General features: G+C 45.6%; 1 pseudogene; it reads right to left on the bottom strand.

The window, feature by feature from the left end:
- Positions 1 to 55: 55 nt before the first annotated feature.
- LOC136524293 (brefeldin A-inhibited guanine nucleotide-exchange protein 1-like) lies at positions 56 to 19,918 on the bottom strand (annotated as a pseudogene).
- Between the last annotated feature and the right edge of the window lie 194 nt (positions 19,919 to 20,112).

The raw sequence follows: 20,112 nt of genomic DNA, 5'->3' as shown, positions 1-20,112 counted from the left end.
CAATTTGGTTAATTTATAAGCATTTTACCAAACTTTTTCTTTGAATTTTGTCGTGTTGCACATGGAATTTTTTGACTAAGACTACCCTGGTTTCAAATCCTGGGTCCACCACTGACCTATAGGTATACCCCCTCTAGTGGGGTGATGCCATAAATGAACTGAATTACATAACCTAAGTGGGGGTCACAAAACTGTACAATTGGTGGGTCACAATCTGCTATCCAACTCGTATCATGGGGAGAATGGCTGATTGGAAGATATTGTACAGTGCATGTTGAACTTCTCCAGAGCTATGTTCACAGCGGATCAGATCAACCAAAAATGGGAAAAAGCAGGGTAATATTCTGCTAAAAGAATCCCTCTCCAGATCACCCAGCAATTTCATCACTTGAAGGACCAGAGGAGTCCTTGCAGCCAATTCCTCTTTCTTAGCAGCGCTCAGCGGCACTGCACAATGTAAAGATGGATTTCTTTGAGACGTTTCATCATATGGTTTGTGTCCTGTGCACTTCAGATATGTTCGCAATATTTGCTCACAGGTATCAAGCACTTGAGACTCTATGTTCATTTCTTCTGACAAGGATGGATAGTCATGTTGCAGAGCTTGAAGAAGTTTGATGTAACTCTGGTAGGATTCGTTCTCAAAATGAACAATTGCTGGCTCAGATACCTCCAAAAGGGAACATGCTTTATGAAATTTCATCTGGAAGGATGATTCAGAGCTCACTTCACTTGAATGGGTCGCAATAGCTGACATCATCTCCAAAAGAATACTAATATGCTCGGCATGAAGATATTTGCTGCTCCTCGTATAATTTAATAATGTTCTGCATAAAAGAATACAAAATACTGCCATGTTAATGTGATTGTCAGAAAATTCAAAAGGAAAGACTGATCATTTCTAGATTACTTGTCATCAGTTAAGAGGGTTTTCAGTGTAATAAAAAACCAATCTAAGGCATATATAGTGCCATCTTAATAGAGGTAAACTGTCACATAGGGGCAACTGAGGAAGGTTGTTAGAACTTAGCACAGTCCCACATTGACTGGAGGGCAGTGCACCCAACTTGAAAGTTGGAAGCCCCTCATCTCATTGGCAAGTGTTTTGGGTGTAGAAAGGCCCTTACAATCCTATAAAGGCACAGTTCAAACAGGATAGTTTGAATTAAGTCATTCTATTGCCATGCTAGTTTATACCTAAATTTTTGTTCTTATTTCTAGATTGATTTTGTTAGGGCCAGCCACTACTTAACAGGACGCATGACATCTTTATTGGGGTAAGCAAGAAGTAAGAAGCCTCTCTTACTCCACATCCTTGCTCATTATTTGCCAGCGTACACAGGTAGATGGAAGCCAAAGCTGCAGCACCCGAGGAAGCCTAATAGTTAACAGTCCAGGGACATAATGGTACCACAGTTAAGCAACTTTAATACCATCCCTCTCCCGATGTCATCATTCCATTATTCCACTCTGCTCTCCCAAAAGTTTATTCTAGTGGAGAACCAAACCTGAGCTATTGAACTAAAATTCAAATAGCTAACCCTACTTGAATCTTGCATCTGCCCTACCAATAAGAGCAATTTAATAATTTCGGTAAAAAAAAAGGATACCTGTATCACCATGAGCAGTAGGGCCATATGATTCTTCAGTTTGACAATAGCATAAGAAGTTGTCTCCATATTCGCTTCCTCTTCATCATTACCATACATCTCTTGATCCAAATATTGCTCGGTTTCTGAATAAGAATCAATTCTATCTGGGATATCAATATCTTGCATCATCCTTACAATTTTAGAGAACATGATGAAGGTGTGTGTCACTGATTCTCTAAATAAGATCAATATCTCTTTCCATTCCTCCTTGGAAAGTTTGTTACCAACCCCCTCTGCTAAACGCATAATTGCAGATACACCAATAGTAGCACAATGTTTGTAGGGGCTTCTGATAAAAAATGTAACAATGGATGCTGTTCTACCAAGTTCTGGCCGTATCACATCGGAGAAATTAACAAACAAACCCACCAAGCATTTCACTGCCAACGTTTGTGTTTCAAGATCAGGTAAATTATACTCTGCGGAATTTGATGATGAAATCTGGTCACTGGGTGTGGATCTTTCATTGCTAAATAGAGGATAAACAACATGTTCAAAGATATCGGTCCAAAAAGTCAGTGAAAACAGGTTTCCATGATCCTTTAAAATGTCAAAAAGTACTCCTACAGCACCTTTCTTGATAGTCAGTCTTGGATCAGTTGTCAATTTAGCTAAACCTGAAATGCACAATTGATAAAAAAATGGTCAGTGCTTCAGATTATCATCCAACAATTTACATGAAGTGAACTAAATATAATATTTTGAAGGGAGGAAAATGCCATACCTGCAAGGAGAGGCACCCAGAGGGAAATATGACCATCTTTTTGCACAGTGGCATTTCCACCACACACCATGGCTGAATTCCTGGGTTGTTCAAAAGCCCTATCTTGACAAGCAAATCCTTCCTCAGCAAGTTTAACAGCACAGAATCGCAGAAATGCAATAGCATTGAGATTGGCATCGCTGTTAAACTGACTACTTGTAAATGCAATAAGACAAGTAACACAATCAGTAAATGTTGTTGTCTCTGTTTCAGTTATGTGATGAAAATAATCTCGAACAATTTTTTCCACCGTCTCAAATGCCAATAGGACAGTACTTCTTGTATCATCAGCTGCGGCAGAAGTAAAAACCTGCAAGTTGATGAAAAGTTACAGGGCAGGACGCAATAGTCACTACCTCACAGGTAAGATTGAACAAAAACCTCAACAAACTAAATATAGAAATCATACATACCATAAAAACACCCTTCCACCCAGACTTTATGTTATTAACCCGACTCAGAACCATCTGTGAGACGCACCTAACAATCAGCTCTCGTACTTCTGGAGCATTGCTCCTCTGCATAACAATCACAAAAGGTCTAAGGAACTCATTTTGAAAGTTATAGTTTGCCAGTTCCTCCCTTTCTAGAAACTTCATAGCCAGCTGCCTCAGAGAGTCCATCACAAATATAGCGACAGAAAGATTTTCCAACAACCCAACAGACACAAAAAAGTCTGACAAGACTTTCCAAATACGTGACCACACCAGACGTATGCGATTCATATTGTAATGCCTGCACAAATGAAGTTAGAAATGAGAATAGTAAAAAAAACATAAAGTTGTGGCTGCTGTTGCCATTAGTAAATACCAGATTTTTTAATTAAACTTTAGGAATTTTCTTACGCAATCTCTACTATTTTAGTAAGGCAGAAGATACGAGGATCTGTTGGAGACTGCAGCTCAGTCATTGAGACCTTGCAAAGAGCTTTCACAAAAGCAACAATAGCATCACTGTTTAATCTTTGGCTATGGGCAAAGATATGATTTAACTCAACAATGCCAATCTGATCCAATAAATTAATGCTTGATAGGAAATTATTGATCTGTTCAGGAGTGACCAGTGCTGACGCACTGCCTTTTGCCACTGTGCTATCATAAGTACCCCCTCTAACGGCAGCCCGACCCCCTTCCAGACGCCTAGGCGTTTAAGGCGCGAGGCGAGGCGACGCCTTACTAACGTCTTAATATATAATACCACTAGAAATCAGAAGCATATCATACCATATAATATCATAATAAATAGAGCTGCTACAGTAACATGACATAACATAAAGTAGCAAACTAGCAAATTTGAAATCTCTCATCTCTCAATAGGAGCAAATTAGACTCTAGTGACATAACATAACTTAATTACTAGTGCTGCTAGTCCATAGCAGCCACAGATAGCAAGCAACCAGCGGAGCAGAGCAGAGGAAGAAGATGCCGAACAGAGTCCACGCAGCAGAGCAGAGGAAAGAGATGCAGAGCAGAGGAAGGAGGGAGAAAAGGACGCACCGAAGGCAAGGGGCAGATCAGGTGGGGATTGGGGACGACCTCTTCTCTTCTCCTCTCTCCTCTGTTTCCCTCTCGCTCTCCGGACGGCGGACGGAGCAGTCGCGACGGGGCGGGAATCGCGGACGGGGCGGGAGTCGCGGACGAGCTGAGTCGTGCGGATGGGGCGGAGTCGCGGGGGGCAGCCGCCTGCGGCGGCGCCGGCACCGAATTTCAGGTGCTCCACCGCCCTCTTCTCTCTTCCTCTCTCCTTCCTTTCCCTCTCCCTCTCCCTCTCTCACTCTCTCGGACGGAGCAGAGTCGCGCGGACGGGCGGCCTCGCGCGGTTGGGACGGACTTGCGCGGGGCAGTCGCCTGCGCCGCCGCCGCCGCCGGATTTGAGGTGCGTCGCCGCCCTCTCCTCTCTTCCTCTCTCCTTCCTTTCCCTCTCCTCTCTCTCTCTCTCAGACGCGATGGGGATTGGGAGCTTTGGCGGGAGGTGTAGGCGCGGCGCTGCTGCTTTTCCCGCGTGAGGGCGTCGCGCCGCTCTTTTCCCGCCCGCTCGAGCGCGCGGCGCCGCTCTTTCCCGCGCCTTTTACGTCCGCGGCGTCCGCCTCAGCGAGGACGACGACTAGGCGACGCCTTCGACCGCAAGGCGACGCCATACGCCGGGACGGTGCGGCGACAGCGACGCCGCGCTTGAAAATCCGCCCGGACGACTAGTCGTCGCCTAGGCGACGCCTAGGCGACGCCTTAGAAACTATGGCTGAGACCAATAAGTACTTTCTGATAGAATGATGGAGATCTTACTCTGATTTCCCACGTTTTGCTTTGAATTTTTCCTGTATGTGCTTAATGAGCAAGTCATTTGCTCCTACTGCCTTGTCTTCTGCTGATCTCCAATTGACAAAGTTGATAATATTGTCCAAGCCTAGAAGCCTGCCTACACTATTGGATTGCTTGGTTTGTGCAACTGAAGAATCAGCAGTCATTTTGATTTCATTGTTGACAATCTGGTCATACAGTGTACTCAAATAATCTTCTGGCAAATCCTTCCCATCATCTATTCCTCGATTGTTGCGCATAAAATCTGCCTTAGACATCTGCACAAGAAAATTTACATTACCTGTGATGGAGTAAAAATATCTACATTGCTTTATTGACATTCCCATATGATAATAAAATCATAATTAGCATACCTTGTTCTTCACCGTCGGATTATGAGCATCAGTGTTTAGCAAGATCACAGAATAAGCAAGAACATATGCTGTATCTGCACTAGTAAAAGCATTTGGATTGCATTTACAGTAGCATTGAGCAAACTTTTCCATGATCCGGTCAATTTTTTGAGCTTCTCCTGGTAACCTGAAACCTTGCAAGAAGAACCTAATTGCTTGACCAAAGTCCATGCCTTCGAAGTTTAAAGCGTCCACATAAGCATGCATTACTTTGAGGGGAAAGTCATCCCTCTCACCCAAATAGTCGCCTATCATTGTTGCATTTAATCCAGCAGTATTTCTCAAGAAAGAAGCCACATCTTCTGGAGAATTGCCTATTTTCTTGCTCCGAATGAGAAAATCGATACCTTTGGAAGGTTTTTTGTTGAACAAGGTAATTCCTTTCTGCAAACAAAAAAAAAATCTTATAGTTATCCCAAAGATAGAAAGTCTAATTGTGGGGAAACCATAGTTCAAGCAACCACACCTGAAGCTCTATCTTGTAAGCACGCCGTTGCTCAAGTGAGGAAGAGTCAGTTATGTCAGAACTACTAGTGTCAAGCTGCAGTTCATAATCTATTCCGCTCCCTTCTTCTCCATTATGAATATTATGGTTCTCAGCTGAACTTAGAGTTTCAGAACTGCCTGGTGAAAATTCACCAATTCTCAGTTGTTGGTCCATCCATGCACCCATCGACTTAACAACAGTAGCAAGGCACTTGACAGACTCAATCCTAAATGTTTGGTCTTGTGCAACAGTTAATGTTGTTGTAGATCCAGTAGGGACACCTAAAGCAGTCTTTAGAAGTCCATTGATAATCCTGTGAAGACCAGATAGAATTAAAACTGCTTCACTGTAGACTTATAAAGAGAGAGGCATATCTTTGGTACAGCAGAACTAGAAGAGAATAATTGTGCTCAAGTAAAAAAATGAAACTGAAGGAGAATGCCCATCCAAAAATAATAATAGCGTACCTTTCAAAAATATTTGGTGCATCAACATCACAATCAAAGTTCACAAAGATATCAATAATAACCTGAGGTTCTTTAGATATCTTCTCCAAAAAGTTTAGAACTGTCATCTTCTGCAAAAAGCTAGGCTGGAGAACATTTTCAAGAACTCTTAAGATAAGCATAGGAAAAAACATTCCAATTTCCTCTTTCAAACCAGATCTAAACCTTGATATTAGACTCATAAAGATGGAACACAATAACTGGAAGACACTCATTGCAGACAAGGCACTATTCTTCAACAAGGATAAACAAAGGTACTGCTTAACTGCTTCAAGATACCTGCATTAATAGGAGATAAAAAATACAGGATCAGTCATTTGCATTGTCTGTTGGGCCTATAATCAATTCAGCAGTCCTACATCAAATGAGCAAAACAACTTCCAGTACGAATTATTTGTGGTGTTGCTGCTTGTTGGATACATCCCCACATGACTAAGCTTTATCATTTTTTTTTAAAAAAAACACAGATTACAATTTAGAGTACCAATCACACCATAATAGTTTTCATTAGCATTTTCTCTTATTACCACCACCAGTATTGGTTCGGATCTGCAGGTCTGAGGGTCTGTGTACCATCCATGCATGTAATGTCAGCATGCATGGGGACATGTGGTATGCACACAGTTGGAAAAAAATCTAAAAAAAAGGGTGTACCCAGTGCAGAGAGCTCCCGCTCTGTGCGGGGTCTAGGGGAAGGGTGTCAGTGGCAAGTCTTACCCTCGCCTGTGCAATGTGAGGAGACCGCGACTCGAACCCGGGACCTTCCGGTCATAGGCGGTAAGACTCTACCGCTTGCACCAGGCCCGCCCTTCTAGTTGGAAAAAAATATAGATTGTTAAATATCCATCAGTACTCTCTTGCAGCTCTCATTTTAGTTATATACTTATATGATAAAATTGTCATTGCTTCCTTCACCAATTAGATCCTTGCCCCAGCAACAGATATAAACATGAACAAAAAATAACAGTGCCCAACCAGCGAAAGTGGAAAACATAGTAGACCTTGCAAAGGCTCTCAGATTGGTTCAGTTAAAATTTCAACCAAGGCCCAAAAGTTGGAGCATCATAGCTTGTCCAAACAGACCATATGTTTCACTTCCACATATCCCACTTTACCGTTCCTGGCTTCCACGGTCCTACTCTTATCATCCACAACCATTATGACTTAAATGCAACATCTTATCACCCACAAACATTAAGATTCAATGCAACATAACCAGGGAGACTCGTAATGAAACATTGCAATAAAATTGATAATCAGAACCATCATGGTATGGCACATACTTTTCATTCGTCTTCCAGAATGGCCCTGCATTGTCAATGACCATCCTAACCAGCTCCAGCGACAACACCTTCCCCCTTAATAGCATTGGATCTTCGGGGCTATCAGGCGTACCAAACTTCATTGACAACTTGCATAGGTTCTTGAACAAAGCCAGGCCATCCTCCCTTATCTTGCTTATTCCACCATCCTCCCCAGTGCCTTCCGCCTCAACTGACGCCGCATCCACAGGGGGTGCCTCCTCCGGCACGTCGCTCCCCTCCATGGCCTCGTTTATGAACGCCTGAGCCGCCTGTACAACGCTGGAGTCGTTGAGGCTGCGGTCAGAGAGGATCCATCATGTCGGCAGCGGAGACAGTGCGCACGCGGACGTCCATGGCGTCGGCCTCGACGCGCGCGAACACGATGACCAGCACCTGTGCGAGGGCCATTTTGGCACAGAGCTGGTTGCCGCCGCTGGCGCTCCCGAGGTAGACGTTGTAGCACGCCTTGACCACCTGGCCCAGGCACTCCCCGCTGACGGAGACGCCCGGGCACCGCGCGAAAGCGACGAGAACGCGCAGCACGGCGAGCTCGAGCGCTTCGTCCCCGCCGCCACCGAGCGAGATGCAGGAGAGCACCGCGGCGAAGAGTTTCGAGACCGGGGAGGGGTCAACCGCGTCGACGTCGCCGAGGAGAAGGCGGAGGAAGAGGAGGCCGGCGATGCACTCGAGCGCGGGCTCGGCCACCTTCGGGGACGCCGGGTCGAGCGCGAGGAGAAGTGCGGCGAGGGCGGCGGCGGCGGCGGGCGCTGGGAGGCCGGGGACGGGGGAGGGCGAGGAGGTGTCGGGCTCGTCATCAGGAGCCGGGGAGGAGGAGAGGAGGTCGAGCGCGGACTTAGAGGCGGCGACGAGCGCGGCGTGCCGGCGCCAGGAGGAGTGCTTGATGATCTTGTCGAGGGCGCGGGCGAGCACGCGGGCGGATGGGGAGGCGCCGCCGAGGGCGCCCTCGGCATCGGGCTCCTGACGACGACATTGGGCGGTGGCGCGGAGTGTGGTGGTGGGGGACTGGGGGCGGCGCGTCTAGGCGGCGGCGGGTGGATTCATCGGAGGCGGGGGTGGGAGTACGGGAGAGATCTGGTGGCCGGTGACGCGTTTGCTCTTTGCTAGCTCTGCTCTGCTGCTGGTATTTGGTTGTTCTAGAAAGAGCGTAGAAGCGGAGCAGGAGGTGACTTGGAAGCTGGAACAGATCAACGGGAGGGAGTACACTGCACGTATTGGAACGATCTGCTTGCTTAGGGGCGAGGCTCAGTAATTTTATGGATTAAGTCCTCGCACAACACACACACACCCTTCAACTACAGAATTACTCTAATTTTAACCCTCATCTACAAAACCGTCTAATGTTGATATCACAACGGTTAAAACCGTTTACTTTTAGCACTAGACTCAGGCAGGGCTGTGTTTGTCCTACGTGGAGCGGTTTTGACCATGCCCCGTTGGCACTGACCGCTACGCAAGCCCTCTTTCCTCCCGTTCCTTGCGCTTGTGAAGGAGGCAACGGAGGACGCAGTGCGGGAGCAGTGCGGCGCCGCGAGCAGGCTGCGGTGGCGACGCACGAGCAGCACAGCAACAGCGACTGCTCGAGCAGGCTGAGCAGGTTGTCGCGATGCGTGAGCATGCGGCGGCAACGGCTCAGGAGCAGGGCGGTGGCGCTCGAGCAAGTTGCGGCGGCGGCGCCCGAGCAACACGGCAGCGCGCGAGCAAGCTACGGCGGCCTCCTCCTCCCTACGCCCCAGCCAAGCTTGCCACGACAGAGCAGTCAGTCTGCCCTTTGCTGCTGCGACTACGCCCACCGTGGACAGAGCAGCCACACACGCGCGTGGCAATAATGCCGCCCACGCTGAGCCTCCTCTATGCGGCTCTGTTGCCCCTGCACCTGCCTCTCACCCTCCGATCACTTCAGCCGCCGCAACAATAGAAATTGGGGGTTGAGCTCCACCAAACGGTAGAGTCTAATAAAATACCACTAATAAACTCGCCGAGACTTGATATAGCTCGTGCTCACCTCGCCTGAACCTCTACCGCAGCCGTTCGGCCGGTGACGCGGCCGTGTCCGCCGCGGAGCGCCGCCGACCTCGCTGCCCACACGTGGCTAGCCTTTAACCGACACCCTCCGCCTCAACCATAGGCACTACAAGCACCAGAGTAAGACGTGGATGCTCCCACTCAATCTCTACCACTCCCTCACTATCTAGGCTTGCTGGAATAGTCGCGCTGCCGTAGCAATTCGCCGCCGGCGTGGTCAGAGCACTAGAGTTTGTCGTTTAACTTCTAACTGCTACCCAAGGTTTCGCTTTGGTCCATATATGCTCGTAGACTCGTTAGCTTGGCCGACGAATCGCTCTTTTGCCCGGCGTAACCGCGCTGTGACGGTGGGCGCCGTACCGGCGAGCGCTGGGGCCCTAGGGGTCTCCTCGGCTCCTCCCCACCGCGATCGTGGCCGCCAGACTGCTAGCACGCGTGGTCAACAGGCCACGCCCCTCCTCCGGCCGAGCCATGGCCTCCTCTACCGCCATGGTTGTGCGTGCACGTGTAGTAGCGGCTTGGCCGTGCGCCTTCGCTGCCCTTGTCGGCGCTCTCCTCCCTCTCAAAATCTGTGGCGGCCTTCAAGCCTACGGCTGGCTGCCCTCGGTGGCCAGAGCCTGCAGCCATATCTTACTAGCTGAGGCACCTACGTTCTGCAGCCTGCGCGGCTTCGTTGGGAAGGGAGGTGATGAGTGGGTGACGTGTGGGCTCCATATGTCACTGAGATGGAGGTTGGCATCCTGCGTGGTGGTTAACACTAGCGTGGCGTGGTCAAACCCGCTCCACGTAGGACAAAACAGTCATGCTCGTGCACAGGTGCTAAAAGTAAACGGTTTTGACAGTTGGGGTATCACCGCTAGATGATTTTGTAGTTGAGGATTAAAATTAGACGAACCCTATAGTTGAGGGGTCAAAAGTGGACTTAATCCTAATTTTATTTGGCAGGAGTACTTCCAAACTCTTTTTTGGTTCAGTTTAAGACACCTTTGCAACAAAGGGAAGCTAAAATAGGAATAAAAATGGGGGCTTACTGGTGCCCGAACGTTCGGAGCAGATGAGCGCGTTTGGACTCCCTACGCATGCTGCTGCCCCAGCCCATTCGCTCGTGCCTGCTGCAGCGTCGTATCACTACTGTCCACGCACATCCATCCCCATCTGCCTCGCCCCGCTCCCGTTCGCCTTGCCCCGCCGCGCACGTGCACCCCGGCTGCGCCCGCCACTCTTTCCCCCAAACCCCCTCCTCTCTCTGTGTGGGTGGGACCCAGGAGCTTCGATGAGGACGAGCACGCTGAAAGGTCCTAATATGACTAGAGGGGGATGAATAGCCTATTTAAAATCTATAAAACAACTAGAGCAATTTGATTAGTATAACAAATAGCGAAATACAAACTTGCTCTAGCTCTACAAGGGTTGCAAGCCACCTATCCAATAATTCTAGTTGTTATGATAACTAAGAACACAAACCACTAGGTCACTACTCACTAAGAGCTCTCACAATTGTTACACTAAAGAGCTCCACTAGATGAATTTAATCCACAAAGCAAGTTCTCAATTCTAGCTACACTAAAGAGCTTGATATAGCTAGTTTGTGGGAATGTAAATGAGTAAGTGAGATGATTATACCGCCGCGTAGAGGAGTGAACCAATCACAAGATGAATACTTTATCAATCACCAGGAGAATACCAAAGGGCAAGAGACAATCAATTTTCTCCCGATGTTCACGTGCTTACCAACACGGTACGTCCCCGTTGTGTCGATCAACACTTGGTGGTTCGACGGCTAAGAGGTGTTGCATGACCCTAGTCCACACAATTAGACATCGCAAGAACCTACCCACAAGTGAGGTAACTCAATGACACAAGCAATCTACTAGAGTAACCTTTCGACGCTCCGCCGGAGAAGGTACAAATCCCCTCACAATCACCGGAGATGGCCACGAACAATCACCAACTCATTTCAATCCTCCTCCGCTGCTCCAAGTCGTCTAGGTGGTGATAACCACCAAGAGCAACAAGCGAATCCCGCAGCAAAAACATGAACACTAAGTGTCTAGATGCAATCACTCAAGCAATGCACTTGGATTCTCTCCCAAACTCACAAAGATGATGAATCAATGATGGAGATGAGTGGGAGGGCTTTGGCTAAGCTTACAAGGTTGCTATGTTAATGCAAATGGCCAAGAGTATGAGCTTGAATCGGCTATGGAGCTTAAATAGAAGCCCCCATGAAATAGAGCCATTGTACCCCTTCACTGGGCACAACACAGGGTGACCGGATGCTTCGGTCAAATCGATTGGACGCTGGACCTCAGCGTCCGATCACGCGATGCGTGCCATGTGTCCCCTCTCTTCAAATGTTGATCGTCCGATCTCAACGGTCAAGTGATGACTGGACGCAGCAGCTCAAAGTGACCGGACGCTGAACCCCAGCGTCCAGTCGTTTCTAGTAAACATCCAGAGACGACTTTTCACGACCGGACACGTCCAGTCATGCTCGATCGGACACACCCAACGTCCAGTCACACGGCAACTCCCCTGTGCGCTGCCACATCAGCAGGACTGGACGCAACCTTCCAGCATCCGGTCACTAAGTGACCTAGCGTCCAGTCAGAGACCGACGCCAGCATCTTCATGCTTTACCTGACCGAACGCGCCGGTCCTACCGAGACCAGTGTTCAGTCACTTACAGTGACCTCCGTCTTTTCTGTCTAGGGCGCCGGTGGCACTGTCGAACTGCCCGCACTCTATGAGCAGACACTCCGCATGTGAAGTTCCTAACCCTTGCTCCAATGAGCCAACCACCAAGTGTATCACCTTGTGCACATGTGTTAGCATATTTTCACAAACATTTTCAAGGGTGTTAGCACTCCACTAGATCCTAAATGCATATGCAATGAGTTAGAGCATCTAGTGGCACTTTCATAACCGTATTTCAATACGAGTTTCACCCCTCTTAATAGTATGGCTATCGATCCTAAATGTGATCACACTCACTAAGTGTCTCGATCAATAAAACAAAATGGCTCCTACTATTTATACCATTGCCTTGAGCCTTTTGTTTTTCTCTTTCTTCTTTTCCAAGTTCAAGCATTTGATCATCACCATGCCATCACCATCACCATGATCTTTACCATTGCTTCATTACATGGAGTAGTGCTACCTATCTCATAATCACTTTGATATACTAGGTTAGCACTTAGGGTTTCATCAATTAACCAAAACCAAACTAGAGCTTTCAATCTCCCCCTTTTTGGTAATTGATGACAACCCTTTCATAAAGATTTGAATTGAAATTCAATTGAATCCATGTTGCTTGTCCAAACATATTTACCATGTGTAAAAGAATATGGACAAGTTTCATGAATCCCATATGGTAGCGATTGCTCCCCCTACATATGTGCTAAGAGTTTGGATTGAAGCTTGCACATATGCTTAGATAGGAAATATAGGAGACAATGTCTACCAAATGATGCTAAGTTATAAGAGATGGACCTTTGAAGCGTGATACCAATCGGAGTGCACCAATATACCATCCTTAGCACCATTGGTAACTAGACATACATAAAAACTAGAATACCCCATGAGATCAACATTACAAGCAAGGGTCTAGTTTCCATAGAATGAACATAAGTCTAGTTACTTTAGCCTATGCATGCTAGTTTCTCATTTCATCATTCAAGCATATAACTAGCATACACCACACAAGCATAGATATTGAAATTTAAAACTTTTGCCATGCAAGCAAATATATGAAATGCACATTCAAATACAACCATACAAGTTTATGAGCTTGCTCCCCCTACTTGTGTGCATTTTTTATTGATCCCCTTACAATGCTCCTCCTATCATCCCCTTATAATGCTCCTCCTATCTTACTATCTTTGTGAATTTCTCTCCCCTTTTGTCAACAATTAGCACAAAAGGTGAGCTCAAATTATAGATAGGTTGAGGTGAAACCATATGAAATGAGGATCATTTTCCCAATTTGGTTCAATCTAGATCACTTGCAAAAGATATTTAACTTGGTTTGATCCAAGGACAAGCTTCTTCACACCTCTAAATAAGGGTTATCTTGTATCATGTTGAGTTAAACACTTATAGCTTATTTTCTAGATCAAACACTAGGTTTACAAGCCCACAAACATGTCATATGCTACCACTAGATCATTTCAAGCATACAAGCAATAGTGGTACCATACAAGCATCAGATTCATTTGATTTTCATGAATGAGCCTAGGACATGATAGGAATGACTAGATGCACTAAACAAGTCCTTAGCAATGGATGGATGACATGTTAATCAACTTTACCTTGCTTTACTCGAAGGAGAGGCATGTCATATAATGGGGGGGGTGCATCAACATATATTTGAGAAGTCAAGTATGTTTAATTCATTCCTCAGCTTGCAAAACCTCTTCTCATCAAGTGGTTTGGTGAAGATATCGGCAAGTTGATCTTCGGTGCCCACACTCTCGATGCAAATGTCCCCTTTTTTGGTGATCTCTTATGAAATGATGGCGGACATCAATGTGCTTTGTTCTTGAATGTTGAACTAGGTTGTTGGTGAGCTTTACGGTACTCTCATTGTCACATAGCAATGGCACTTTTTTAAACTTGATTCCAAAGTCATTCAAAGTAGCCTTCATCCAAAATAGTTGAGCACAACAACTACTGGCCGAAATGTACTCCGCTTCGGCGGTTGAAAGTGTGTTTACACCAGAATTTGGAAGGAGGATCTTAGAAGCTCGAGAACTCACAAAATCATGTCAGCAAGGAATCGATTGCGTGCAAATCGGAACCAGCTGATTCGAATGCAGCACTAGAATCAGCTTTCTTCAAATAGCGCCTGTAGAAAACGACAGAGGCTATGATTGGCGCTGGGACGAGACATGCTGGACTCTACAAAAAGAGAAAGATTAGAGTCCAAGTTATCTTAAATTAGGACTATTTTCATTTTATGCCAAAGGTTGTAATAAATCATGCTTGAGTAGGATTCATGTTTAGACTCTGGGTATAAATACCAAACCCCGGCTATTGTAAAAAACAACAATCAATCAAATATAAGTCAATTACTTTTTTCGGCTCCGGCCACCCCTTAGGAGTAGGAGTAGAGTAGATCTCGGCGAGTTCTTCAGCGAGTATGGCTGCATCGATCAGGTCGACCTCCACTGCTTGTCTGTAAGTACCGTCATGGTTTATACCTCTATTCGTATGGTTGCATCGATCCGGTCAACCCCCACTGCGACTCTAGTATAGGCTAGTTATTGACTCTTGTCTAATTCAAGTATGGCCTGTGTGATTCTGCCTCACACCCCACTGCTTGAATTAGATCAAGGTCAAGTTATCGGCTCTACCTTAGTATGACAGTTTTTGGTAGATTTATTAAGTTACCGATATTGCTTATTGCTTTCATCGTTTATCTAATTGCAGCAATATCACTCTGCCCGATTGAGATTGATCTGGATCGGCCTTATATCTTGTTTAATTCATCGTTTGCTAATTTAAAATTGATCTAATCTACACCTTAAACGATGGGTTATGCTTTATCGGCTGTTTTCTATCAATCTTAATTGTGCATAGCGTGCGGTTAAGGCATGTTCGATCTTGAGTAGATCTATTGGTTAGCGAGAACCGTTTCATGGCCCGTTATCATGGCCTATGGGATTTTGCCTCTCACCCCACTATTAGCACTATGGAGTGGGGATCGTTAGTTGATAGATCCGTTCCTATGAAGGTATGACCTTAACTGTGTGCTATGTCTGAATCGTCTGTTTAGCCGATATCAAGCGCTTTCACGAACAGTTCACATTATGAGATCATTGAAGTAGAGATAAGTTGAAAGATATGTTAGCCCCATGATCTTATTATTGTCTTACGGCCTACATGATTCTGCCTCATGCCCCACTGATATTAGTAATGAGTTAGGGTCATTGAGTCTATTATTGTTTCTATGTCCTACATGATTCTGCCTCATGCCCCACTGGTCATGGCGATAGATGAGATCTAACATGTTCATTAGATTTATCTTTATTAAATGGTCAAGTGGTGTTGAATTATTTCTTTATATAAAAAGGAGTTCAGTTACTTGTAATCATTGGCTCAGTATAAACCGATCATCATAGATATCTTATTGCCATTGATTAATATTTGCTTAAATAATATTTATCCTGAATGATAACCGATTCTTCTTATACGACCCCATGAGCTTTAATCGATTTATTCTTATGAATATGCTGGAATCGACTATTTAGTCGATCTCCTCTCATATCGGCTCTCAGAGCCGTATATTCGGGACTGTCTAGCAACACCGGCATGTTCCACCCTTAATTACTGATGAGCTTTCTCTCCTTGTCAATTATAGGGTCAAATTGACTGGCACGTCTCGGGAGGACTGCGTAGGATCGACCACCCTTGCGCTGAAGCTAGGCAGATCTGCTCCATCGAGTAGACCCTTTCGGCTTGCTGCGTGTGTCCTTGGCATGGAGACGAAAATTCTGTGTCGACACATGTTTCTGGCATACCCGGTGGGACCCCACAATCGTCATGGCAGCTCACAACAACGACAACATCCTTATGGTACATTATGAAGACCTACCTGATGAAGATAAGGATACCATCAGCAAAGCTACAGAAGAATTTCAGAAGAAGTGTTTGTTGTCCTACACCAAAACACGTGATAGCACAATTATTCAGAAATTTCCACTATCAAGAGTCCTACTACACGGGCAGACAGATACAGTCAAAGCTGAAGATAGGTATTTCTTTACGGAAGCCATAGACAAATCTATTCGTGATGCCATATCAAGCCACAATAAGCTTTCGTTGATGCATTTCACAACGCCATGAAAGAGGCGATTCATGGAATTCTAGTTGGACAGGTTGGATCGACTTGTTACAACATTCCAGATCCATCAACTCAAGGGACTAATCAAGTCGGTACCAGCCATCAAGAAGTAGCACCAGCTAGTAATGGTGACGTCTAGATACTTCAAGGTTCATCTGAACAAACTCTAGGTACTACTACGAATCAGATATAGTATAATCCTGGACCATCAATATAGTATGTGCAATAGCCGGTGGGGCAAGGTCAGAATCAGGTGATCAATTTTGGCATATCAGGCCACATACCGCCGTCGGCTTAAAAAATAGCACCATCAATTCAAAGGATCCGTAGAGATATAGATCCTTATGTCTATAATCAGAGACTTTAAGCAGCGAGCCAGCAAATGACCCTAACAGATTGAGATTCCACAAGGCTATCACTATGGTATGGATTATAACACCCTCCATGTGATGCCAAATCCAGGATATCAAGGCACACATGATTTCAATCCATGGATGGGTCAGCAAGTACCGAGAAACCCAAATCCGCAAGCTGACGAGTTGCTGCTGAAGGTGACCGAGATGATGAAGAATCAGTTCGGTCTGAAGCCAAAGGGGCTGACCTTTTCATACAAACACCCATATCCAGAATGGTATGATTTGGTCCGCTCTTCCTACAAATTACAGGCTCTTAGAGTTCGCCAAGTTCACCGGTCAAGACAGTACAAGTACAATAGAACATGTCAGTCGGTATCTTACACAATTGGGCGAAGCATCAGTTGAGGATGCCCATCGAGTTCGTTTCTTCTCCTTATCCCTGTCAGGGCCAGCCTTCACTTGGTTTTCGTCACTACCAGTCAACTCCATTGCCAATTGGGCTGACGTAGAAAAGAAGTTTCATACATATTTTTACACTAGGACTGGAGAAAAGAAAATAACCAATTTGACAAATATGAGACAGAGGACTAATGAATCGGGCATTGAGTTTCTTCAGAGATTCTGGGAGACTAGGAACTTGTGCTTCTCATTGAACTTGGTCGATGATCAGCTAGCTGCTTTAGCTATCCAAGGAATGTTGTCAATGTGAAAGAAAAGCTGCTAGGACAAGAATTTGACAACTTGGGTCAATTGGCTCAACGAGTAGCAGCGCTCAATAGCCAATTCCTAGAGTATGCATAGAGATACCCGATTCCAGAAGAGTACCACCGTAGCCGAAGCTTACGATCCATACTCAGCAGATGATGGCTATGAAGATGAAGAAGAGGAGGTTGCTGCAGCTGAAATGGAATTGGGGCAAGAAGATAGTAATGGTGCCAAATCCTTAGGGAAGAGGAGTCAAGGAGAGCTATGACTTTGATGTCACAAAATCGAACAAGCTCTTTAACTTCTTACTTGAGAAGGGCCAGATCAAATTGCTAGGACAATCATATTATGTTGCCCCCTAAATAGTTGAAGAATAAGAAGTTCTGCAAGTTCCATAATGCTACTCCTCATTCCACCAATGAATGCAGAATTTTCCGACAGCATATACAGAGGACTATTCATCAAGGGAGGCTCAAGTTTGATACACCTCAGAAGATGAAGGTGGATGATAATCCTTTCCTAGGAGATCAAAATATGGTTGATGTTGGACTATTCAAAGGAAAAACTAAGGTCCTAACATCGGCCAAATTGAGAGAAGCTAAAACAGTTGATCCCAAGATGTAAATATCGGCTGATGAATACAGAGAGATTAGAAAACGTCGTAATCAGCAGAGGAGCCGATATGAATAGGGGGAAACGTCAAAGGATGGAGCGACAAAGCCGCGAGTCACATCTCGGATCCTGTTAAACAAGTGGCAGCGGCAGAAGGAAAAAGATTATCAGTGATGGTTAGAGGATCAAGAATACTAGCATCAACTGAAAGAAGAGAGGTATGAAAGGAAGCAAGCCGAATCGCACTGGAATTGTCCTTTCTTCAGATACTGCTAGAACAAAGGTTTGAAATTACCTACCAAACATGACTGTCTAGAATGCAGCAATCAATATTGGGAGTTTAGGTAATCTCAAGTCAACCACCGGTCTATCCATGCCCAGGATGCATATCATCATGATAACATGGATCAGTGCTTAAAAAATAAAAGTATTCATGATCGGCTAGGAAAAAGAGTTGTTGACCAAGACTAGGCTGATCATAAAGAAGGAAGCAACCAGAAGGAACATGTTTGGCAGGAAGGCCAATGGTGCCCTAGAGGTTTAACAAGAAGCCAGAGGAGAAGAGTGCAACGCCTAAGGAATAAGGAGATAGAGCAGGCTCAGCCATCCGGTAAAACTCAAGTGTGGCGTACCAAGCAAATAGCTGATGAGAAGCAACCATCGGCTAATATTCAAATGGCTTTTTTGTTACCATCAGAATTCAGAGCTCTGACAGGTCAGGAAGTTTACTCAGACTTCGATGAATCAGAGTATGAAGAGATGGTTGCCAAGTTGACGGTTACCCACCAAGTGATATTTGATAAGCCAGTCAAACATTGGCACTTAAAGGCTTTATACATGAAAGGTTTTGTTGATGGGAAGCCGATGAACAAAATGTTAGTGGACGGAGGTGCTTCTATCAATCTTATGCCTTACACTACTTTTTGTAAGCTTGGCAAGGAACTAGGAGATTTGCTTGAGACCGACATGATGCTTAGAGACTTCAGAGGGAATACATCTAAGACCTGGGGGGCAATAAATGTCGAGTTGACAATCGGGAGTAAAACTCTGATCACCACGTTCTTTGTCATTGATGGAAAAGGCTCATACAGTTTACTCCCTGGTCATGACTGGATTCATGCAAACTGTTGCGTGCCACCAACCATGCATCAATGTTTGATTCAATGGCATGGGGATGATGTCAAGGTGGTTCGCACTGATGAGTCTGTAAGCATCGCAACAGCCGATCCAGTATTTTGGGAATTAAGAGACTTCGAATGCCTTTCTGGCAAAACATGGGAAGGAGGCTTCATCAGGATTAATAATGAAGGCCAACAGCCAGTTCAAGCGATCGGCTCTAAAAGTTTGTTTTAATCAATAATCGTGGCGTCGCGTCGGCCATTGAGTTAAGGAAAAATAAACATTGAGTCTTGGAAATGGGTTTAGGCCAACGTATGTGAATGCCGAATTAAAGTGTAAGTGCGATTCAGAGTTAATGGATTTCTTAAGAGAAGTTCTGTTTCGCTTAATAGGATGCTTAACTTAGATTGATCAATTGTTTGATCTTTGGAATGAAAAATGCATGAAGAGATGTTATCCTGACATCTGAATTTGATAGCCGATTCGTTCTCGGCTCCAACAGTCGGTACCAGGAGGGTATCGCCTCTAGTTCAAAAGGTAAAAATCTTCAAAGACAGTAAAAGCCGATACGATATGTATCGCCTATAGAGCAAGAAACATTCACAATCATACACGAAGGCATTGCATTGAAGCATATCCATAGAAGAACAGGGGTCTTTGTTCAATGGATTACCCTAAGAACAAACTAATCAAAGACCTTGTTCACTACATCTTGAGCGGATGTGATGTCCACTATGGCCTCCGCTGCCATGACAAACTCTTCCAGTAGGTCCTTGTTCTCCTCAGGGCCGTCGCCTACCAGGAAGCCAGTCTCCATGGCGTAAAGCTCGTGCCCTGTCTGAACCTACGCCATGGTCAGCGCCACTGATGTGCCATGGTGAACGCCATGGAGGGCAATTTCCTGAACACAAGCCAGGACGTCTTGGAGACGAGCATCGATAGAGAAGCCCCGGGCATTAACGGTGTTCACGGCCACGTTCGCTGCCAGTTGGAGAGACTCCAACTGCGCTG

The sequence above is a fragment of the Miscanthus floridulus genome, chromosome 18 (assembly GCF_019320115.1).
Source record: "Miscanthus floridulus cultivar M001 chromosome 18, ASM1932011v1, whole genome shotgun sequence".
Taxonomy (NCBI): Eukaryota; Viridiplantae; Streptophyta; class Magnoliopsida; order Poales; family Poaceae; genus Miscanthus; species Miscanthus floridulus.
The sequence above is the reverse complement of the archived record's forward strand: the minus strand, read 5'-3'. Positions and strand labels throughout refer to the sequence as shown.